Raw genomic sequence first — 17,221 nt, forward strand, 5'->3', positions numbered from 1 at the left:
CCCCGCGGCCACACCGGGACCCATGTCGGGAAAGCAGGGTGTCCCGATTTGTGAGCGGCCATGTCCCAGCACCCAGAGCGCGGCGAGGACCTTCCTCACTTCTCCTGGGAACGGTTTCGGCGGCTGTGACTCATCCTGCATCTTCCCAGGGAGCTCTTTACACAACCTGCAGAGTCCGACGGCGGACACAGCTCTGGCACCAGACGCGCTCCTGACGGCCTTCCGGCGGAGGGAAGCTCACTGCATGCTAACCTCACCCTCTGTCGCCGCGCCTGGCACTTCTGTCCAGCTGGCACAAGCAACACAATTTCCAAAACCCTGGAGGAGCTCTGACGTCTGGGCAAAGCTTAGGGGCCCGGCAACCAGGCTCCTGGTTGGCTCAAGGGTTTCCAGTGGTGACGGATCCACGTCCAAAAAGGGGTGCAAAGAGCAGTTTCAGGGAATGGATCCATAAAGCCCAAAAGCACATGCAGGGAAACGGCTGGTGTCAGACCTCCTCTCCTCGCCTCCCGGCTCCGCCACGTGCACCGCTGCCAGCTCAAGAAGGACACAGGGACAGACGAGTGCTCGCTGCCTGGATCACTGCCTGCCTGACCCCGGCCCCCCAGGAGCTCACATGACATACAGCAAGGCGCCTTCACCAGCCCGGAAAGTCTTCTAGAAAACAGCAGGAGCAGGACCTCAGTGTCCCACGTACCAAGGCCAGCTGCCGACAGGGCAGTCCACGGAAGACAGTGACCGATGAGCAGGACGTCACCAAAAGAGAGGCTGAGCGCTGCCGGTGGAGCGGACGAGACGGGCACTTCCGGACCAACACAGTCTTCCCAGCTCACGCGTGCACCACCCGTGCGCCCCAGAAGGTCTCCCGCCTCTGCGGGACAGACGAAGACCAGTCCGGGATGGTTCACAGCATCGCTGCGGGAAACAACCCGAGCGCCCAGCGGCAGGCAGCTAAGCAAACGGTCTTGTCTGTGGAAGGGGCGCCGGCTCAGCCAGGACAAGGAACTGCGTACAGAACACACACCCTGGACGGACCTCAGAGCACCCGTGCCGTGACAGGGCAGAGCCCACGTGAGTCTGTGCTTCTGCGGGCACGAATCCCAGCAAGCACAAAACAACCGTGCTGGGGAGAAGGGTAGTGGTGGCCAGGGGTGTGGGACCCGGGGACACTGAGTGTTCTGGACCGTCACTCTGGGGGGGCTGACAGCTGCGCACGTCTGCTAGAACCCACCAAAGCGCACACTGGAGACCGGCGAACCCCGAGGAGCGTAAGCACGTAGCCGTCACGCTCATCGCAGATGTGCAGAAAACATCCCGTGCCACCAAGGAAGCAGGAGCTCCCGCCTGGGACACCAACCGCGGGTCCCACGGAGAGAGGGGAGACGGCAGGGAGCCACGCCCCAAAGAGGGGGCAGCGCTGTGGGGTCCCGACAGCCGGCGCACAACCTCGAGTCAGGAGGGGCGGACGGGAAGGGCTGCGAGGGCCTCTGCACGCTGCCCCTTTCCGGCCGCAGGACGTCGCGGGCGGCATGTGGTCTGCTCATCTGAAGGCCACCTGCAGGCCTCTCGCAACCACACTCGCCCCACGCGCTCTGTTGTGACCAACCGTTCACACGGGGCGTCTGGGACACCCTGTCTGCCCACGGGGCGGCGGCTCCGTCTTCTCAGCCCTGTTCTGTGCGACCCCGCACAGGCACCAGAGCTTCCGCCCATGGAGGGGAAGGTCGCACTCGCCCAGCTGCCAGTGAGGCCTGCAGAGAAGCCGCCAGCCAGCCGGACCCCCGCGAGACCCCTCCCCGGGGCCGCACCCAGGGGCCCAGCAGCCCCCGTGAGCACACACAGCCAGGCAGGGCCCACCCGCTGCATCAGGCTCCTGCCCTGGAACGTACGCGAACCTTCCGTGGCAGGGAGGCTGCTGCCCCCACTCGTGGAAACAGCTAGGGAGGGTCCCGAAGAACGCTCCTTCTGTTCTTCCGGACAGCGGATGTTGTGGCGGTCACCACCCGCGTGGGGTCACAGATCTAGCGTCGCCGCACAAGTAAAAGCTGTCACCCAGCAGCACCCACTCGGGGAGCCTCGTCAGCAGTGGGAGCCGCAGGACTGACACAGCAGAGGAAGGGCTCTGGGTCGGGAGGTGGTGACTGGGTGTGGGGCAGGTTTTCTGCGGCCAGAGCTACTGGAGCAGGGGCTGACACAGTGTCCTGCGGCCAGAGGTCCCCACCCCACACTGTCCAGGACACAGAGGACGGAGTCGCCGTCCTGCCCACAGCGGGCCAGGTCCACTGAGCCAGGTGACCCTGCACACAAGTGGCCAGGGCCTGTGATGTGGTCAGCATGCACCAGGCCACCAGGTCCTAACTGTTTGTAGGCTGCCCTGAGACCTCCCTGGGCCAGTGGCCCTGTGCACACAAGAGGTGAAGGACAGAAAAGAACAGGCCACTGGAGTCCTGGGCTCAGCGTCCCCACCCCATTCCCACTGCCTCTGCCACAAGGGGGTGGCGCTGGCTGGGAGCGATGCCTGCGTGCAAGCCCTCGGCCGAGCAGCGGCCCCGGCCCCAGCACACCGCCCTCGCCCTCCAGCTGTCTGCACATCCCGCGGCAGAGACCTGACACGGGGCCTGCTCCAGAGCCGTTGCTTTGAACGTGCCCCCCCCACCCCGCCAAGAGGGGATGGGCACATCCGGAAAGGGCAGCTTATTTCCCTGCTGGCCCAGAGCTCAGTTGTCCCGAGCAGAGAGCAGGCCCTGGATGATCTTGCCACAGCAGCCTTGCTTCCCTCCAGCCCCAGCGGCAGAGGGAGGAACCCGAGACGGGGAAAGCCCCAAACCCACCACGGCTGCACGCCAAAGGGGGCGAGGCCCAACACACGATACCCACCGCCTTCGCATTCTGGCCACGGAAAACAGGAGCAGTGACAGCCTGGCCCCCTTCTGAGGATCACCCTGGTACTGGCGTCGAGTGGGGGCCAAAGCCGCTACGACAAGGCAGAAACGAAGACACGGGGGTGGATGAGAGCCAGGGCCAGGCCCGCGCCTGTGGCCAAGCGGGGCTCAGCCTGCATTCCTCACACACTTGCCCAACACCCCTGTAAACCAGGCTGGGGTGGCCAGGGAAGGACCTCTGGGCGGTAGATGAGGAAGACACGCAGGGGTCAGGCTGGAGGTCAAGCGCCCTCCTGGAGCCCAGCACCAGGGCAGCCACGGATCACCAGGTCACCGGGAAGCAGGTCTGAGGTCAGGCCGCAAGAGCCGGCCGGATGGGATGGGTAGGCTGTGGCCCACACGGGGCCGGATGCCAGGATATTAGCGCACATCCAGAAAGCAGAGAGACGCTCCGCCGCACCCCCAAAGCCGCTCTGTTCCAAGTTCAAGTCAAGCCAAACTGCAAACAATGAAAGTGGCTGTTGAAGCCTGCCTAGTCATCCCACCTGGCCCCTGGCCACCGCTGGCCACAGAAGCGCAGGGGCGTCCAGACCGCGTGGCAGCCGCCTCCGGCAAGTCCTCCCTCCTGACCCCGACACTGGCACCTGCCAAGACCAGCACCCGCTGGCCGGGGCATAAGCCAGGTGGCCTGCTCGCCGCAGGCTGCTGGGACTGCTGGCTCGGCAGCGCCCTCTGTTTAGGGCAGCGAAGCCGTGTGCCCCAGCCCGCCCCTGCCCACCACGGGGCCCAGGTGAGTGCCAGATGGGCTGCTTACAAAGGAGGGGCAGGCGCACCAGCACGGACTCCCCGGGACAGTGCGCGGGATCAGGAAGGCTGCTCCAGGCAGGCGGCCGCCTCTCTCCACCCCGCAGCCTCCCCAAGCCCAGCAGGCACGCAGCCCAGGCTGCCTAAGAACAGGGCGCCGTGGGCCCCGCCACATCGCCCCGCGCTCCCTGCTGGTACAGAAGCCTGGGCTGCGAGATTTAGCCCAGGTCAGTCCAGGAAGGAGGCTCAGAGGCCACGTGGGAGGGGAGCAGAGCCCAGTGAGATGCTGCCTGTGCTCCCCTCTCCCAGGGCCCTTACTCCCTGCGTGCCCCTCCCCCCGCCTCACTCCCTGCATTGCACTAGCCTCCCCTCTCCCTCCCGCAGGGACTGCAGGACAAATGCTGCCAAGCTGGCCCCCAACCCCAAAACACGGAGACAGGAGCAAGAAACAGCCTTTCATTAGAAAAATACCAGAGAGAAACAGGGGGGCACCTGTATATCACGGAAGGACGGAGAGAAGCTTCCGGAGATGGATGCACCCTGAGACCGGCTCGGGCAAGGAGCCCAAGGGGGTGGGGACAAGCTCTCCCCCACGGCACCCCAGGCCCATGGTTGCCCCAGTTAGTGAGCCGAGGGTCAGCCTGCCCCTCACAGCCCTGCACAGCGCAGCCCTGCACAGCGCAGCCCTGCACAGCGCAGCCCGAGAGCACCGCACGCCACCGGTCTGGGGAGGGTGCAGGGCACTGGGAGGCACCGACAGCTTCATGCGGCAAAGCCAGCAGCACCTGGAAGCCAGTGGCGCCTGGCTTACCCTTTTAATAGGAGCACGAGGTCAGGAAGCCCCAGAACTCCGAGCACGAGGTCAGGAAGCCCCGGAACTCCGAGCGCGAGGTCAGGAGACCCCGGAACTCCACCCCTGCGAGGGCACTGCCAGCAGGCACCTTGCAGCCGAGTACCGGCCACGTCCCGTCGCGGACGTGGGGCCCGACCCGGGCCCAGCCCTGACTGCTGCGGAAAGGAAGACTGAGGCTGCGCTGGGCAAAGGGACTGGGTCCCTCCCCTCCTCCCGCTCCCCCACAGCACGGTCCCCTCTAACCACAAGCACTGCTCTCTTCTCTGAGACGAGGAGGAGCACAGCGTCAGGTGCGGGAAGGAAGCCAGAGTCGGACGTGCCGAGGCACAGGCTTCCGAGTCCACAGGGGGAGGCGCAGAGAAGCCGTCGGGGAGACACTCGGCACAGCGAGCTGGCTTGGGGACGGAGAGCCCAGACAGCAGCCTGGCCTTCTGCCCTGGTGCCGCCTCAGCCTTGCAGCCCCCCACAGCCCCCCCCCCCCGCTGGCCCTGCCCCAGTCCTCAGAGGGCTTGCCTGCTTGTCTCCCTTGTGAAGCCCCCCAGGACCCCAACTGCTGTGAAGGCTCATGGACTCTCAAGGGTTTTCGAGGCCCCACGGGAAGTGTGTCCCTGCCCAGTGCCCACCAGGCCAGCCGGGCTCTGGGACACACACAGACGGCCACCTCATAAACCTTGCTCTGTCCTCAGCAAGAAAGAGCCTTGGGAAAGACTCCTCGCTCCTAGCCTGAAGGTCACCTGAGACCCTCGGCCCTCCAAAACTCACACGGCACCCCGTGGACCTCGCTGCGTCCACGTGAGCCCGGTGAGAGCGGGAAATGGGCCCGTCATCTTCTGCACGCACCGCGGCGGACAGCACTTGGTTCATCACCAGGAACGGTGCCAACACGTGCTCCTGCATGACCCGATTCCTGAGAATCAGAACCGGAAATCATCGAGAAAAGCACGGCCACCCTCCCCCCAACCAGGGCAAGGAAAAAGCCATCCATAAGCGGAAAGAAAACCCGATGAATGGTCAATATCATAAGAAAAAGATCAAGTTCTCTAACTCGGAAGCAAACCCACAGAAGACAAGATGATGTTTCTGATCAAGGACAAGGACAGCCAGTGCCGGGGAGGCTCACCCCCCGCCCCCCACCATAGGCCACCTGAGAAAATGTTCCGGAACGTGAAGACCCTGGGACCGGAAAGTCTACTTCTAGGAATTTATCACCGATACTCAAAACCTCAGAACAGCTTACAAATAAAGAAACACAAAGAAGCACCGCTCGAAACTAAGATGCTGGAAACTGCCTCCGCCCGCGGGGGCCCGGCGGGTAAAGCCTGGTGACAACGGTGGCGGCCGGCGCGTCTGTGCGGGGCGCACACTGGCACGGGTGGGCCCCGGCACAGGGCAACTGGGCGGGGCCAGAGGTGCCACCCAGAACAGCTCCTTCGGGGCAAGGTGTGATGTGGATTTCAGTTCTTTATAAATTAATGAATTATTAGAATTTCCCATATAATCAGAAGAAGAAAAAAGCTACTGTAATTTTGGAAAAAGTCATACATGAAAATAGCAACCAAAAAGTGATTTTTTTCCCATGTCTCCAAATATTCAGTTATCTTGCTTTTATGATGAAAAAAATGTCCCTACGTACATCCTAACAAAGAATTTTAAAAATGAGACGCAGCTGAACATCTGGCAGGTTCCCATAAAGTGAAACCCGCACTGAGCGCCCCGGGACAATGCCCTTCCTAACTAACCCCAAGGGGCAGAAGTGACGGCCACAGAAGGACCTTGACAGCACTCAAAGGAGCTCTGGCCACAGTGGGAAGGCGACCCCCGGGGCCACCAGCTGCAGAACGCCGAGAGGCTGCCGCACCTTAGCCTGCTCAGCACTCGAGAGGAACCCCTAACCCTAACCCATCCCACGCACTCACTGCCACACGCACCGCAGGGGACCCTGAGGCCCAAGGAGACCCGACCGGCAGCGCCCAGGACAGGCTCTGTGTGTGACACAACAGGGGCGGCTGTGGAGGGCACAAGGAGGTGGTAGCCAAAGGGACAGAAAGGCTGGCATCAACCCACGCCTCTGTCAGCTCTCCTCCGACTGCCCTGGGAACCTGAGACGTGGGCAGGTGTGGATGCTGCGGCCCACAGCGCCACCAGCCCACCATGGGACTTGTGCACACATAGCTGGGCCTCCGGGGGGCTGACCTGACCCGCCGACGCGCGCGCAGAGCACACGGCAGCCCCCAGCGTCTGGGGGGCTTCTGTTATAAGCACCTTGCAGGGAACTCTGCGGTTGTGGGTGAGCCTCCGTCTGCTGTTCCTGCCTCTTCCCTAAATCACGTCTTCGGAAACCACGCGGCACACACAGCGCAGGAGAGGGACAGGAGGGACACACACAGCGCAGGAGAGGGACAGGATGGAAGGAGTGACCTCTCTCCCAGATCTAGGTCTGATGCCACTTTTTGAAAACCTGAACCCAGGTATTATTAACGAGGGAAGCTAGGGATGGAAGAATGGGGCCCACCAAGACGCAGAACTGAATCAAGACCCCCCCAAAGGGGCCCGAACTACATTCCCCATGGTTTCCTGCTGCCCACCCCGGCGGCGAAGTCATGGCCCTGTCCTTCAGCTGTGGGCAGGTGTCCCGCCCCGGGGTGCCCGACTCGGACCACGCCTGCTCCCCAGCTGGCCACAGGGCTGCCCCTCCTCTCTCAGAACCCGGTCTTCTCAGAAACTTCCTAAAAGGGGGGGGGGGCGCCTGGAAGTAGTCCTTTGCTTCAGAACCTGCGTGAGAAGGTTTGAGAAAACTCGTATCGGAACCCCGCTGGTCTGATGCGAAGCCTGCGCTGGAAGTCCTTTCCGGTGCTATCCTGAAGACTCTCTTCTCATCTCTGGGTTGGAATTTGTGTTTGGATTCCTGGTGTTCTGTTCTGTCTCATTCTCTCGGCCAAGTTCTTGGGATCCTTTCTTTATCCCGGTGTTCTGAAATGTTGTGGGAATGGGGGACACTCCCTGAGTGGGGCACCAGGCCAGCCTATTCGATGTGGACTCACAGCCCGGAAACAGGCTGCGCTGCTTTGGTGACACCCTCCTTCTGCCTCCGCTCCTTCTGGAAGCCCTCTGTGGCCGCGTGCCCCCTGCGCGGGCGTGGACACAGACATCCTTACCTCTGCACTCCCGGGGTCCAGCCCTGGCTTTCTGCTCTACTTGCTGGGAAATGCGCCCAATCTTACCTCTTATCCCACGGCCTCTTCGTTGGCTCCTGCACTTCTAATTTCAAAACATTCTTTTTAGTTCTTTGGATGTCCCTTTTCTGTGCCGTCTACTCTTTCTGGGGCGTGCGATCTTTACCCGAGAGGAGTGAAGCCCTGCCTTGTGTGCGCTCAGAGCGTGTGCCTTCTCCTTCCTTCCCTCCTGTTCACGCCTTACTCAGCGTGTCTGCGCACCCCCAGCTGTCCGCTCCCACTCCAAAGGAGGCACTGAAGAGCACAAAGATGGTCCCAAGGGCTTCACCGGGGCCACCTGACTCCCTGCTGGGAGCACGAGGGGACGCCCCCACGTCAGGGTCGGCAGCTGTTCTCTCTGTGGCCGCTCAGACGCCCCCTTCTTCTGCCTGGAGGGCAGCATCCCGGAGACAGACCAAGAGTGAGGAGGGGGATCTTGACACCACGGCAGTAGGATGTCCGCAAGGCTTTCTGTGCCTAGTGGTGCCCCAGGACAGGTCCTGTGACTCGTGCCCTGAGTAGGGGTGCCGGTGTCCAGCTACTTCTGAAACGCCTCTCCAGACCTCCAGGTACCTCTTGGGAGGTGCCTAGACTCCACCCATCAGGAACCATTCCGAGCTTCCTCAGGACGGCTGGCTCCCGGCGGCCAGCTCTCCGCTCTACGGAGTCTGCACCCAATCTGCCCACCGTCGTCCCAGCTTCCAAACCCAGATGGTTCCAGAACCACCTACTGCCACCCGCCCCATCTTTGTTTCTGAGGGCTTCTGCCATTCCGGTTTCCTTGGCTCTCACTTCAGTGGGGCTGGGGAGGGAACAGGGTCCAGGCAGAAGTCCAGCGCATCGTACGTGCACATCAGGGCCAAGTGCAACCCCGGACGCAGGCAGGTGGCTCCTGGCTCCTTCCCTCGAGAATCCACTAGGTCTTCCCCTCCCTGAAGACAACGCCCACTTCTCTCTGCATGTGAGAGGGCAGCGGTGAGGCTGAGCTGGGCCTGGAGGCAGCCTGGCGGCTACCGGCCCCATGACCGTCCCTGAGTCCGTGCGGGCCCGGGGTCTCTAGCACACAAAGGAGCCCGGGGGCGCTGTCAGTCCCACTCATCTGTTAGCAGGACTTCCCACCTGGCTCAGGGAGATTCAGAGGCAGCCCCTGCCCTACCAGGATGCAACTGGACTCCGCGGTCGGGCCAGCCGGCCTCAGAAGCAACGTGCCCTGACGGCCTCTCCCAGGCAGCCCAGCCCCGGCCCGACTTTCCCAGCCAGCCCCTCAGGATAACCCCTCCGTCTCGTACCCCCAGACAGTCAGAAAGCCATGGGCTCAACCTTGAGGGGCCCGTGAGTTGTTCCCTGCCCCCGGCCATGGGCCATACACCCCAGTTCCGGCCCAAGTTCTCTAGACACTGCTTCTCCATGCAAGTGAGTGCGCCCTGAGGCCAAGGGCAAAGCCCAAGTCCGTCAAGCCTGTGGGGACTCAACCCGGAGCCTGGCTGAGGTTGCTAATCCGGTCTCCCCGAGGGGGTGCAGGCAGGGGAACGTGCACACACGCCTGCTCAGAGAAGGGGGCTAGCTCCCCCTGCCGCTGCTCACGTCCTATACCTGCGCGGAGCTCCGAAACCACCTGGAGCATGCCTGGGTGGCGCAGAGGGGACCCCGCCCCACCTTCCCACTGCAGCCGCAGGCAGAGCTCCTGGTCTTGGCAGTTACCTGGTCCTTGGCCCCAGGCCCTCAGGAGAGAGTGGGCACAAGTGGACAGTAAGCTTCGAATAGGGCTACCATCTTCAGGAGAAACCTTGAAAAGCAAATACTTAACTCAAGGTCAACCGTGTGGCACAACCCCTCCTCTTGGTGCCCCCTTTGAAAGGGACTCAAGTACTGGCACCCATCGGGGCCACACGCAGCTAGTCCCGACCACACACCTGCTCTGCAGAGCTCAGAGCCCAACGGGGAGCCCAATGCAGACACAAAATGGACACGTTCCCCTGAAGACCACCCCGACGGGCGCTTCGAGGCAGGAGGTGGGCAGGGGCTGCCTAGAATCTCCAGAACAAAACTGGGGGAGGAGGGGCTAAAATAAACCAGGTCAAAAGTGCACAGTGAGGACAACAAAAGATCTTTTTCAATTAGCAGAGTCCAAGACCGAACCACGGGTGCCTCTGGCCACGGGTGACACCGGCCAGTGGGAGTCCGTGACAGGCGTGGGACAGCCGGTAAGCCAGCCTTGCATGCAGTCCTGCTGGCGCAGCACGCCCTGAGGCCTCCCGTCCTCGGGACAGGGTGCGCCCGGAGGCAGGCTGGCCTTCGCAGTGCCATCCCCACCAGGCGTCTGGTTGGTGCCAGGCTCACGGGGCAGGACCCTCGGGCTCCCGGCAGCCCACAGCAGATATGTGGGGCCGCAGGGCACGGACCAGTAACACACGCGCGTACACGTGCACACACACGGCAGCTCTCGCCGGCACTGTGACCCCGCTCGTCTTCACGGGGACCCTCTGGCCACCGACCCACCTGCGCGGTCACCTGCGCCCTCTGGTGGACACCGGCTCCTTCCACTCTCAGCAGCTCCTTCAAATCCCTGGTCCTGCTCCAGCTCCCAGTAAGTCCCCGCCAGGTCCCACCGCGGGCCGCAGGGTCTGGATCCGCTTTCTCCACCGCACATGCCCCTCAGCTCAGAAGCACGCAGCTGTGCCGCTCAAGCCTGTGTCCAGAGGTCTGGAGGGCAGGTGGGGGGCAGGGGTCAGCCTGCCAGAGGCCTTGGCGAGTGGGCACATGGGTCCCCAGCAGCGACTCCCATCTTTGCGCCTCCTTGCAGTGCGTCCCAAGGGAGCAGATGCGGCACTTGTGCGGGGTGACCGCAGCTCCCAGACGTCCCCGGGCCCAAGAAGGCTGCCTGGCGGGGGGCTGGTGGGGCAAGGCTCCGAACACGCCACGGTCGGTCTCTAAAACTATCAGAACTGACGGGACAAGGGAGAGGGACGGCTCTGGCAAGCGCGGCTGGGAGAGGAAACTGGAGTCTTCCTGCCACACGGTGGCCAGGGCAAGGCAAGCAGAAGGCACCGAGCACGAGCTGCTCCCGCGGTCGCCACCTCCGCACACTCCCTCCAGCCGCCCGGAGGGAAGTCCTCTGCATGGTGACCGTGACTAAACGAAAAAATAAGAAAATCCTCTTTCTGGGCAGCGACCACATCAGTCAACACGGCAGTCGGAGACCGGAACGAGCAACTCGGCGGAAAACTCAGAAACTTTGTCAGAGGAAGACCTGAACCTAGGCTCAGCCGCACCGACAGAGACACACGGACGGCAGTGGAATCACGCTGCAGCGGACGGGCAAACCCCGGCCGGAGCGGGCCTCGACCACCGCGCGAGACGCGGGTAACAGAATGGGAGAGAACGTGTCGCCAAGGGAGCGGACAGCAGGGACGCCCCTGGTAAAAACCCAGCAGCAAAGACGGTGGGCCAAGACGGCCCGGGACACGGCTCCCGCCGCCCACCTCACCAGCACCCACCGCAGCAGCTCCCCGACCTGAGCTCGCCACGTCACATTCACACGGGGGGGGGGGGCATGTGGCACCAGAAACTGTGTCCAGAACAGTCGCCCCATTTTTGTTTCAAACGCACAGGACCAGGGGAGAACACTCCATGCGTCCAGACCAGGCCTGTGCGCCCGTGGAGGGAAGCGGGCACGGGGAGGAGGGGTGGATGTGGCGGTCCTCTGCACCGCTGGGGCGGGACCCGGAGCCTCCTTCTCTAAGAGCGCGTCACACGGGGCAGAGCTCCCGCGCCCGGACGGCCTGAGGCAGGCACGGGGCAAGCGCCTCTCACGGCCTGTTCTCTCCTGCGCTTCTCAACGACACAAGGAAAAAACGCCAAGCCGTGCGAGGAAGACAACGGAGATGGAGACGTGCCCGGCTGGGAACCTAACCCGACAAGCCCCCCCTCCCACCTCCTGCCCTTCACAGCCGAGTTCCGGGAAGCCCCGTCTCCACGCCCGGCTCCACCTTCCCTGAGGTCCGCACACCCGCTCGCCCATCCCTGCCCCCGACACACACCAACACGGCTCTTTCTAAGGCCACGCTCAGCCCCGTACCCTGGAGTCGGGCTCCCACGCACCAAGGGGTCCCCACAGCTCCTCCAGGCCGAGCGCCCGGCTCCTCGGAGCCCAGCCCGGCACCTGCTCTTCGCCTCCGCCCTGCCTTCCCCTCCCCCCGCCGGGTTTCCCCAGGCCCAGCTCGCTCCTCTGCCCCAGCACACGGACACACCACGGCACCTCCGACTCACCACGCCCTGAAGAACAAGAGGACAGGCCCGCCCGCGTCTCAGCAACGAGGCCACACCCTTGTCCCTGCACCGCCTGCGCCCCATCTCCCCTGGCCCCAACCTGAAGGCCATGGTCACTTCCCTCAATTAGTTCTCAAACCCGACCGGGGCACCTTGGGACAGGCCGCAGCATGGCAGTGCCAGGTGCAACTCCAGCACCTAGCCCTCCCAGGCCCGCAGGCAGCTTCCTACCCCCTCCATGCCTGCTTCTGTCACCTATCCGACGGGGTGACCACGAGAACCCCTGAAGGCATGCGCTGAGGGCAGAAACAAGGGCACCTGCCACACGGTCCTCCCCATCCCCACCTCAGTCCCCCAGGCGGGTCCTGCCATCTGCTGGGGCCCTGAGCGGAACCCTAACTGGCCGCCTCCGTGAGGTCTGAGCAACACAACCCTCTCCCTGTGACACCCGAGCAGTCGTGGGAAAACACGAAGGGGCCACACTAAGCCCCTCTGAAGGCTTTCTGATGTGCGTAAAACATGCCTCGCCTCTGAGAGGCCACCCTGAAACCTGTCCTTCTGGACTCACGCTCCTGTGTCCCTCAGAACTCCCCTCCCCCCAGTGCCGAAACTTCACTAGTGTAAGCAAGCATATTCCCTCAGGACCACCCCCGCCCAAAGGACCCTCTGGCAGCCCGGGCCTCAGTGGGGCCCCCGCCGTGGGGAGGCCCCGTCCAGCACGCTTCACGCAGCCCCTCTGCGGCCTGCACCTCTGCCTCGAGATGGATACCATCACCCCTCCCATCCACAGCGGGGTCTCGACTGGTACCAGCCAGAGCTGCGGTGGTGTCTTGGCCCCAGGAGCCCTGACAAGGCCCCTCTCACGGTCTACTCCCTGCCTCGGGGAGCACCAAGGACGGCTCGGCCGGCAAGACTCGCCACAGAGGCCTGGCCGCGGCACACAGACCAGCAGCCTGGGCAGTGAAGGGAGGACTTCGCCGGCCTGGCCACCCACGGGCTGATGCGTAGCAGCAGTGAGGCCGGGGCGGGGCTGTCGGGGACGGGCAGTTCGGCCGACGTCCATTCCGCCTGCCCGGCCTGCTCTGCTGTCAGGGACACAGCCAGGTCAGCTACACAGTTACCAGCGCACATCCCTGCCTCCAGGAAACTGAGGCTTCCAGCGACGGAGACAAACACGGAGAACTCTGGTGCTCTCCGGTTAACACGTGCCGTGGAGAAGAGAGCGGTGAAGGGACGGGCAGCAGCGATCGGGGCACTGGAGGGAGAGTCCACTGGAAGCAGGAGGTCGGCGACAGTGTCCTGGTGGGGGGACATCAGCACAGAGACCTGAGCGATATAAAGGGACAGGCCACGCAAAGGTATGGAGGAATCGCGAAGTGCCAAGACTCCGGGGCACAAAGGATCCGGCCACGCGGGAGGCAGGAAGCCAGCAGGCTGCCACGGGGCCTAGGCGGCAGAGCGGAGCAGGGGGTGAGGGCCTGAGAGTCCAGAGCCGCAAGCCACCCCGGGAGTCTGGTGCAGCGGAAGCCCAGGGGGCCCTGGAGGCAGAGCCACAGCCGACGTGCTGCCGCAGGAGGCCCTCCGGTGCCCAGGCAGAGAAGCAGCAGGGCTCCGGCCAGGGCACCATGTGCACGGCCAGAACACAGTGGACTTGCGGTGCGCCTTGGCAGCAGAGCCGACCTCACAGGGCTTGGAGACAAAGAAGCCAGAGGCGCAGGGCAGCGGCTGAGCAGGCCAACGAGCGGTGCCCGCGGAAAGAAGGCCCACCGGGCACCTGCGGCGGGGAAACGAGGAGCTCGCTTCCAGACACGTGGAGTCTGAGCCAAATTCGGGCCACACAGATGGAGACACGGGTGGCGACACAGGGGGCCGCAGGCACCGGACAGGAACTCGGGACACGTGGGAGGGAGCGAGCCTGGTCCAGCCAGGGCACAGGCATAGCCCAAGAGGCCACGGCTCACAGTGGCAGGAAGAGAGGGCGCCCACAGACGTCCACCGCAGTACTCTGAAGAGCCCCAAACGACACTCCTAGAAACAGCCCCGAGCGCCTCGCCACTGAATGCCCCGCAGAAGCACTGGGGGGCTCTGGCTCCTCTGGCCCCCGACAGCTCGGAGAGTAACAGCAGCCCTTCCCTGGGAAGGTCCTGCCCAAGGCGGAGAATCGTGTCCACCCCGCACGTCCTGCTGCCCTCGTCTCCCCTCATGCTGGCCCTGGCAGAGGCCTGAGGCTGTGCCCTGCTCCCCAGAGGCCTTCCCAGCAAGGCCTCTGCATCCTCAGCACCCCCGAAAGGAGGAAGAGCTGCCCCCGCTGCAGAACAAGACATGGCTTGGCGCTGGGGCCACCTGCTGCCTGTGGGGACTTCCCTGCCTGAAGGGCCGAGCACCCGGGCATCGAGCGCCCCCCCCCCGCTTCCGGGCAGGACCCGCATACATTCGGGGGGGAAGGCCTGGCCCAAGGAGGGGTGACAGGCAAGACTGTCCCGCTTGGGAAAAGCCTTTGCTCATTCAGTGAAAGCTGACGTCTGTGACAGAGAACCACACGTGCACACACAACCGAGGGCCTCGTCTTCTCACAGAAGTCCCGACTCTGATTCCTAACCACGGCCTCGTCACTCAGTCCCCACAAGCAAAGGAAATGCAAGGCAGAAGCTGCTGGGCCTGAGGGTCCAGGGTGACCTGGGGGTGGTGGAGGGAGCTGCCTGGGAAGGGGTACAGAGAGCAGGGGACACGGGAACCCACATCCTGCCCTCTGCAGCCCAGCAGCAACCAGGGACTGAGGTGAAAAGCCCAGGTCCCGGTACTTCAAGAGCCAGGGACCCCCCCCTCCCAGGAGGGAGGCTGTGCTTGGTGCATACCCTCCCCTCCAGCACTGGCTTCAGGACTCCCAGCCCCACAGTGGCGGGGGAGCCTCGGTCCCCCTGACCAGCCCCATGGCACAGATCACGACCTTGGCAGCCCTCCCAGGAGGGGGAGCGCACCATGCACGGCAGGGGCACAGCCCACACGCCGCGCACACGCACGCGGGGCGCACCCTCCGTGGTGCGACACGCGGGTCGGCAGGCGACCTCCGGCGAGTGCCCAGCACAGCCCGCTGACAGGGCCGTCCCGCGGCATCCCCGTGTGTCAGGAAACAATCCCGAGTGAGTGAGCCTGCATTTTCTCACATTTTAAATGGATGTCCTCACACGTGTGATTTTTTTCTTCCAGTTTCTTATATCAAAACGGAAAGGACTCCGGAACCGTGTTTCTCATCCTACGAGCTGAACCCACTAATGCGGGCTGTAAAATTGCCTTGGCGGGTCAGATCTTTAAGGGGAAAAAAAAAAAAAAAAAAGAGCACAGAACACCAATGATCCCTGGCCCAAGCCCCAGGCTGGTCTGTCTCACTCATGCACACACGTGCCGACACACACAGACGTGCACAGACTGCATATTCTGTCACTTTATAAAATGAATTTCATGATCACGAAGTTTCAAAAGTTTGATCTGGAACAAATGGTCACTGTGTCCGGCCCCTCACGTGGGACAGTCTGTGTGGGACACCGGGCCTCGGCGAGCCCGCCGGCCAGGACTGATCTGCTGGGAGGTCCACCTCCCTTGGGAACCGCGAGGCACCCCCTGCGGAAGAGGCTGGTCCAGGAGAAGCAGCCGCCAGCACGCGCGGCTCTGCCACAGTCCCGAGAAGGCGCCGCCGCGTCAACAGACACACGTACAAACAGAACCGACGGAAAACGCTCTCCGAACGCAATGCAGTGAAGAGTGTCCACCGAACCAGGGTCTCCGCAACCTAGCCCTGCCCTGAGCTTCCACCGAGTGTTGCTGCTTTCAAAGCCGCGTCTCAAATTTTGCTCCAGTTACCGGAAGCTTCACTTACTAGAAGTTCTTCCGAAACGCGTCTTACAGAATGCAACGCCGACACCCCCGAACTCCCAGCCCGCTCTGCAGTCGAGGTGCCCGGGGGTGTCCTGCCTGCTTCTGCGGCGGCCCCCAGCATCACGCCGACTGCACCCCCAACCCTGGAGCCCTGCCGACCCAACAGGCTCTGGCAGTTATGAGGGAAGTTAAGAGAAGCAGTTAAGTGGGGAGCCTGGAGGCTCCGGAACCACAAGCTCGGGGGAGGAACGCTACTCAAGGCCCAGGCCGCTTCCTCCCGTGTCCCCGGACCCCCCAAGTGGTTGTCAGGAAGCGCAACACTCGCCTTTCCTTCGGGCGGCCTCAGCTCGGTAAGAGTCTGGGATCTGCCACTCTGCGCTTTGGCACCTGGACGTGGGCACCTGGGACAGTTGCTCTTTCTGCCCTAAGCCCAGCACCCAGCTCCGGGCCTCCCTGGATCAAGTCCCTTCGGATAACCAAGTCTGGCCCCTAACCCAGGTGATCCTGCTGGGCTCTTTCCCCAACACAGACGATCGGAAATCATGGGGCTGCAAACCGGGGCCCCTTCATCAGGTGAGGGAGCAGCGCTGCCAACGGCCACCGGAGCAGAGCAAGAGAGGGAACTGTCCACACGCACCGGAAGGAGGAAGCTGAGACAGGAGGGGCGAGCCAAAACCCAAGAGCAGGGCAGCCAGGGGACAGTCACCCAGGGCTCCACAGCCACCAGGACGCCTCCCCTGTCCTGCAATGCCCCCGCGGGCCAGAGGAAGACACTGCCTTGTGCTGCTCAGAGCGCTCACGCAGAAACCTACGGGGACTACCGCCGGGCAGACACACCACGGTCTGTCCTTCACATCTCACTGCTGAGTTTAATAAATAACCGGCCAAGGATGTTCTGACCATGGTTATGCCGCCACACCCAGCAGAGAGCCACTCAGAGTCCACGCCTCACTCCCCGGCCCAGAGGCCAGCCCGGGCCCCGGGAGGTAGTGTTCTGGACTGGAGTGGGGGGCAGAGCCGTCCACTCGACCTTGCTGAGGAGCTACGGTGGGCACTGCTGACCTGCTGAGAGCAGGCCGCCGCTGGGGACCGCCTCGGGGCCGGCGTCTGGACGACAGTCACACAACAGAGCAGCACCGTGCCACGGGGGTAGAAGGGGAGACCAAGGCTTTCTGAGTGCCAGGGGGCCAGCCACGGCCGACAGGTGCCCCCGGAACGCAAGGCGAGTCAAACCGGGAAAGGAGCCAACCTGGGAGGCAGACGGCAGCCCCCAGGCCCTGGGGCACAGACAAACCCCAAAGCAGCAAGGTCGGACGGAGCAGAGCCGT

At 63.5% G+C, this 17,221-nt stretch overlaps 1 protein-coding gene across 2 annotated transcripts in view; it reads right to left on the bottom strand.

Annotated features, from left to right (window-relative positions):
* The window catches only part of MOB2 (MOB kinase activator 2), a 69,095-nt gene that overhangs the window by 29,350 nt on the left and 22,524 nt on the right, over positions 1 to 17,221 (bottom strand). Inside the window, exon 1 of one of the 2 annotated variants that reach the window (XM_044259956.1) lies at positions 626 to 666. The exons of the other annotated variant lie outside the window; for it this stretch is intronic. The gene's annotated coding sequence lies outside the window, so the exon portion shown is untranslated. Of the gene's footprint in view, positions 1 to 625; positions 667 to 17,221 lie in introns of those variants that run through there. 2 annotated transcript variants of the gene reach the window in all.

Source organism: Neovison vison, chromosome 7, assembly GCF_020171115.1.
Source record: "Neovison vison isolate M4711 chromosome 7, ASM_NN_V1, whole genome shotgun sequence".
NCBI classification, from domain to species: domain Eukaryota; kingdom Metazoa; phylum Chordata; class Mammalia; order Carnivora; family Mustelidae; genus Neogale; species Neogale vison.